At 37.7% G+C, this 7338-nt stretch overlaps 1 long non-coding RNA gene across 1 annotated transcript; it reads right to left on the bottom strand.

Annotated features, from left to right (window-relative positions):
* Positions 1-2517: 2517 nt before the first annotated feature.
* On the bottom strand, positions 2518-3688 carry LOC147493919 (uncharacterized). Its single transcript, XR_015197356.1, has 4 exons — positions 3435-3688; positions 3039-3149; positions 2804-2857; positions 2518-2555 (listed from the first exon to the last, which is right to left on the bottom strand). It is a non-coding gene; the product is annotated as an uncharacterized LOC147493919 (long non-coding RNA).
* Between the last annotated feature and the right edge of the window lie 3650 nt (positions 3689-7338).

Genomic DNA, 7338 nt, shown 5'->3' with positions numbered 1-7338 from the left:
CAATCTAGGAAACTTGAATGCTAAAGAACTAAAATTGGAACAAACTTTTTACTCCACTCTATTTCGATAGAATTGAGAGTATAGAAATCTTTGATAGCGACGCATAATTAAGTTTAGTTTCACTTGCGTTTTGAGTTTCATCATTCATTTCGTAGGTAAATTAATCAATTTTACGTTTATCAAATGGCGCCGCTGCCATCTTATTACTCTTTAGTATTGTTTAATGTAGACTTGATAGTTTTTCAAATTCCATAACCCACCCACCCTTTTTTGGATTCTCACTGTGGTTGTCTGTTTCAGCTTTGCAAGTTTCCACGAAAAATAACTCGGAGAGCACCTACACCCTGGGCAAGCCAAAGTGGAGCGCACCCTGCGCCCACACACCTGGAATCCCATCCTTTGGCTGAGCGCCACCTACGCCCTACCAAGGCCAACTTGGAGCCACCGCCACACACGCTGGAATCCTACTTTTGCCCGAGCGACTGCCCTACCTAAGCAAATTCGGCGCACTCCACGCCTCTATTTGAAACTGCCCGATTTCCACAGGTTTGTTTCGAACTTCCATTTCTTCAAAGTTTTTAGTGTTCTAACTTGTTAGATACACTGAGCACACGTAAACAAGACGCTATTCATAAGCGAAGCAAGGAGGCTTTCAGGTACTCTTTTCTTCCACACCTCGCATCTTTTGTTAGATGTTCATACTAGCATATTAGGATTGTTTGGAGTGTTGTTGTGTTTCATTAATTTTGGTCTTAGCCTTGCATAAGATTAAGGTCGGGCTGAAGAAAAACACCTAACGTAATTAACCGACTACGGCAACAAACAAGTCTTTCTAGTATACCACTCACTACACCTCTAGCTAGCATACCACACACACCACCTGAAGTAATGGCTGAAGAAAGAGAGTCTCCTCTCTCTGACTTTTACAAAGCCTTGAATGATAGCCCTAAATCTTGCATCGTTCTATCAGACCCAGTGGGGGATTTCCAAATTCCCCCAAATATATTTAATTTGTTACCCGTTTTTCATGGGTTAGACCATGAAAAACCTTATCAGCACATGCGTAAGATTGACCAAGTCCGTACTATATTCCACCATTCTACGGTAGGTGCTGAACAAATTAAACTAAGGATATTTTCCTTCAACTTAGCCGATAAGGCGACGTCTTGGTTAACTGCCCAAGCGCCTAATTTTATGGACTCGTGGGCTAAACTTGTTCAACTATTCATTGAACATTTTTACCCACCACAGAAGATCGATGAAATAAATGCTTTCCAAGATTCATTTCTTTTGACAGAATCCTCATGAATCATTTTCAGAGGCTTGGAATTGTTTCACTGATCTACTTATAGAGTGTCCACACCATAACCTCGCGAAAAACATGTTAGTTCGTGTCTTTTTCAAAGGACTTCTACACCACCATAAAGAAGTCCTTGACATAATGAATGGGGGTAGTTTCTTAAGTAAAGGAGCCTCGGAGGCTTATAAATTTTTAGAAGATCAGACTAAGCGGAATAATAATTGGGGGGGGGGGGGGTAGTGATGATATCTCCCGTTCCGCTAGCTCTTCTACAACAGCTAAAGCCGCCGGTATGTTTGAGATGAAACCTGATCCAGAACTTAAAAATTTAATCGAATCTCTAACTAAAAAGGTAGAGGCTATTTCTGTCCAACAAAAACCTATCCCCGTCATGAATGTCAACTCTAACCCCACTACACCAAAATAGTTTTTTTATGACGCCTATTTGGCGTTCACAAATATTCCAAATAAGCGTCACAGTTTAGGTGTCTCAATTTGCGTCACAAAAATTTATGACGGCATATTGGCGTCAGTAATTTGTGACTACATTTTGGCGTCAGTAATTTTGTGACGGCATTTTGGCGTCAGTAATTTTGTGACGGTATTTTGAATTTGTGACGGCATTATGGCGTCACTAATATTATTTCCGTTTTGCTTTTTAAAAAAACATAATAATGCATGCTGCCATATATTTAGAAACTACTTGCAAGTGCTCTAATCACTACTATACAATTGTTTCCATTCATCCATCCACATCTGATTACCACACAAATAAAAGAAGAAATCTTGTATTAAAAATATTTAATATATATAACATTGTATTCTCAACAAACAATATAATTGTAACCCTGCTACATGCGTAGTCCCACATAGTAAATTTCACTCAACAATTGTATTAACATGCCTACACTTACAAAGAACTATTTCTAACACTTATAAGGAACCAGTGGACAACGACTTATAAAATGACAAGAAAAGCCATTATGACTTAAGTACCAAAAGCTTTTGATACTTAGCCCTTCACAGAAGAACTAGACACCAAGGGCACCCAAGAGCAAGAAGAATCACCGGCAGGTCCATGGCAAAGAATAAAGAGCAAAGCAAAGAGGCAGTGTACCAAAGCAGAAGAGCACCCAACACACACTCCACCCAAGAAGAAGAAGACTCCAAAGACACAAAGACCACACTCACACACTAACCAAGTTTTCGCGAGCCATACTTTCCTTTCCTTCATTCTGTATTAATTGGCCCAACCCTTCAAAACCAGTCAAAAAACATATACTTAAAAACCAGAAAATGAAAATGCTACTTAAATTTAAAGAAGAAGATGTCATTGTTATTTACATGAATGGTGTAGAATCCCAATGCCTTCTTGAGAACTTTAGGCGCAAAACTACCAATGTACTTCCAAACCAACAAGGCGCGAGCATCCTCAGTTCCACTAAATTCTCGGAGGCAAAACACTACATCCACGATGACAAATAATATCGAAATGTTTCTTACTAGTGACAGTCCAAGAGCTTGATGTTCTTCTCGGCAAACTTCGCAAACATAAGCCTAGCTATCAATACAGAAGATAGATAAGTGCATAATGTAATAAGTAAAAATTTAAGGCTGGAGCAACAGCAGCAAGCAATATTAATAGTGCATGATGCAAGGACACATACACTCAATATGCGATAGGTTTTCTTCCTTGAGAGAAGACACGTTCGGTCGCTCAAACAAATAAAAGTTGTACCTTCGCTGTACCAAGAAGTCCAATAGTCCACTCATGGTTCCAAGAAGAAACCTTGTAACAATTGCCATCCAAAAGCTTCTACTAAGGCCAAACAAGCTGTTGAACACGACCCTGTAAAAATAATTAACAAGTTAAAACAGTGGTCAAACATCTACAGTGATCAGGCGACAAAGTTCCCACGAGACTTGTTTATAAAGTGAGCTCAAGTTGTAATGAAATAAAATCTATCAATCGTAATTCAACATAGATTAGTCAGGTAAGTGGTCAGCTCTATCGTAGTTTTACACTCACAAATTGATAACATTACATACATACAAAGAGAGGATTTACAATGAAAACAAATTGGTAGATAATAACATTTAAATGAAAGTTCAATTTGCAACGATCTATTCTTACCATGAAGTAAACAAACGGAAAGAGGGACGCTGTTGGCAAAGTTGTAAAGAGAAACAAGAAAGAACAGAATGCTAGACTGCAAGTGCATTGGTCTCACAAGAATTTCAAGAAATGTCAACACTAAAAGCTTTAAATGTCCTAATTATGAACATGATGTTTTTTCCTTATTATGAACATGATGCTCTTCTGATCCCTACTTTTGATCATGGATAGAGTGTAGAGTGTTCATAGTTTCATACTCATAGCCTTTCTAAAAACCCTCAAATTTTATTAATATTAAATGGGGCAGCAAAAAACATTTTCTTTTTGTGAAGGCAGCAAAAAACTCTTAACTATTCATTAATTCACTGATAAGCATTCAACAACTATTTACACGGAAGACAACCAACAAAATCCCCTCAGTCACAAAAAAAAAAAATCCCCTAAGTCAATGTGGTCAACAATTTCTTGAGATAGTGACATCTAAACATATACCAAAACAAATTTATCTCATTTCAAATACTGATAAAAAACAAACAAAAAGCAATTAGCACCATAACAAGTCCAAGCCACAAAGAGAAAATAGTAAGCTGATTACTAGTTCCTCACTTCCTCGTACATTATCTCTTTATTAAACACTGACTACTGTATTTTAATAACAAGCACATAACTAAAAAGTAAAAACCATGCAGTCATGTTTTAGCTCAACAAAGTGTAGTGGTTATCGGCAGGAGAACATAATGTTTGACATAGATAGTACATGAAAACATGAAACGCTGAATAGTTTCATAAATCAAAATAATTACTATGCGTAGAGTTTACCATTGCACAACACCATTATCCAGTAACAATTATTGGTGCTATTGTTGTTGATGAATAGCTTGAATTAAAAAGTAACAATGACAAGAACAAAAAACAGTTGTTCTTGGTCACAAGCCTATAACAAACTAAATTTACCGCTACTTTACATATGCACACCTACGTCAGATCAATCAAGTCCAACAGGCGGATCACAACATTAAGACTATGTATGGATTTTTCGGTTTCTTCACTAGCACAAGAAAAACCATTTAAGACATTTACGTGTTGAATAACAAATTCACCTTTAATACTCATCTCTTCCGCAACCTTGCAAGACCTGGACTTTCCTCCTTGTCCTCTCCTAGCTACAAAAGAAGCTTTACAATCTACCAATAGTTCACATAACTAATAATAAATAACCGAACTTTTATGCCTACACAATAATATCAAAAAATTGAAACCCAAATTATTTGTTACCTTGGTTAAAGTAGGCTTTCTTCAATAGATCAAGCTAATTTATGTGAAATAATTAGTAAAACTCCATCGAAATGGCAAGAGCTATAGAAATGGGGTTTGAAGATATGAGAAGGAGAGGAGAGGATGGGGTTAGATGATCTGTTTTGATCGAGAGAGAGAGAGTGGGGTTCTCACACAGATGGTTCTCGATTGTTTCTAAATCTGATGCGAATTGGGTGGAGAAACTACGAAATGGTTCTCCTTCCACTCTTTCAGAGAGTTGAGATTGAGAAGAACCCGATGGCTTTTGAGTTTGACGCCTGCAAATGCGAACACGTGCGCTGGTTTCAATTTTTTATTAGCTAAAATATTTATAACTTCACGCCTATCTTTAAAAAAAAAATTACCTTTTGATTTATTGTGACGCTAAAAACTGAATATTGACGCCTAATTGCCATCACAAAATTTGTGACGCCAATTTGGCATCACAAAGCCTCAAAAGCCTCTGTCACAAAATTGCAGTTATGGTGTAGTGCCCATGTAATTTCTGTTTGAGTCCAGATCACCCCGACTCCTATTGTCCTTTCGTTTATGAACAATAAACATTATAACAAGATAACGTTTGCTCAATTAATAGTTATCCTATTCCTAACGCCCCTTGGAGACAACACCCCAATTTTAGCTGGAGAAATAATCAACAAGTAACAACTCCAAGATTTAATAATCAAAATGTTAGGCAAGCAAACAATTATAACCAACATCCACCACGACAAAGACAAGGTCAGGGTAATTATAATAATTATAACAACCAAGCGCAACTATGACAAGGTCAAGCACAAGGTCAGGGTAATTATAATAATTATAACAATAATAATTATAATGCAAATCGAGGTATCGTTCCAATTAATAATAATAACTATCACAACCCACCCATAAATAATCAACGTGACATAGTTCCTGTCACACAACCTATAGCTAACACTCTTCCACAACCGGATCGTTTCGATACTTTTATGCAATCTCAACAACAGATTTTGCAAGCCATCCAACTTTCCTTACAACAGCTAGCTCAAGAGAAAGTACAACCCAAAGGTGTGTTTCCCGGACAAGCGATACCTAATCCTAAAACACCAAACACAGCCTTTGAGGTGAACGGTAATACTAGTACGGAAAATGTAAACGTAGGTGAGCTAAATGCCATCACCACTCTCTGTTCTGGTAGAGTGGTTGACAACAATGTAACTATGCCTATAGTTACCCCACAAGTAGTCCCTACACAGGAGATTTAACAAGATACCAAAATGGAAACTGAAGAGCCTACCCCTATAGAGGTACCAGTTAAACCACAACCTAAGAAACAAAAAGCAAAGGTTAGACATCTAGTTGAACCATACGCTAAGCATAGAGAGACACCACCGTTTCCCCAAAAATTAGCTATGTTAAACAGAGATACAAACTTTGACGAGATTAGGGAAGTATTCAAGAATCTAACGATTAACCTGCCCTTTCTCGAAGCAATTAAAAAATTACCTCACCACGCTAAGTTTCTTAAGGAGTTGTGCACTACTAGGCGTAGGACAAATATTCCTAAAGACGCCTTTCTAACTAAACAATTTCCAACTTTAACAGAACATAATGGAATTGTGAAGTACAAGGACCCTGGTCATCCTATTGTACAATGCACCTTAGGAGATTCTCACATGACCACCGCTTTATTAGACCTGGGGGCAAGTGTCAACTTACTCCCATATTATTTATACAAACAAATAGGTCTACAAGAGATGCAACCTACTCAAATGTCGTTGCAATTAGCGGATAGGTCTATTAAGTATCCTAAGGGTATGGTTGAAAACGTGCTAGTTAAGGTCCAGGATTTCTACTATCTTGCTGATTTTGTTATCCTCAATACAGAAGTCGTTAATGACTCTGTTCCGATCATCTTAGGGCGTCCATTTTTGGCAACTGCCAACGCGCTTATAAACTGCCGAAATGGTTCGATGTCCTTGTCTTTTGGCCATCTTTCGGTTGAGGTAAATGTTTTTAAAATGATAAAACAATTACCAGATTCATCTATAGATGGAGAGATTAGCATGATCGAGAGCTTAACGCAAGATTACTTTAATAACACGTTTCCAGAAAACCATATGCATAAATTCATTTCTTTTGGAAGTTCAAATTTTTTCGATGACTCCTACGTACAAGAAGTCAACACCATCTTCGAGTCTACACAAATCGTAGAACCTTCGATTGGTTCATATATAGAGTTTGAAGACATGCTGCCTAAGCAAGTATTCATTACTCAAGATGAGGACATCCCAGAAGCTTTTATCGACATACCAACCACCCCAGTACTTAAACCTTTTCCTCCTAAGTTAAAATATATTCAACTTGATCAGGATGGTAGCCATCCAGTAATTATATCTTCTCTATTATATAAGGAGGAAGAGACACGTTTAATCAGGGTGATTAAGGAACATCGTTCGGCGATTGGTTGGTCCCTAGCTGATATTAAGGGAAGTGACCTTAATGTGTGCACTCACCGTATCCAATTGGAGAATAATGCAAAGATTTCTCGCGAACCTCAGCGACATTTGAACCCGGCCATGAAAGAAGTGGTCAGGGAAGAAGTCTTACGGTTACTTGATGCGGGTATCATATACCCAATCTC

The sequence above is a fragment of the Coptis chinensis genome, chromosome 6 (assembly GCF_015680905.1).
Source record: "Coptis chinensis isolate HL-2020 chromosome 6, ASM1568090v1, whole genome shotgun sequence".
In the NCBI taxonomy this organism is placed as follows: Eukaryota; Viridiplantae; Streptophyta; class Magnoliopsida; order Ranunculales; family Ranunculaceae; genus Coptis; species Coptis chinensis.
This window is presented reverse-complemented; position numbering and strand designations above follow the sequence as displayed.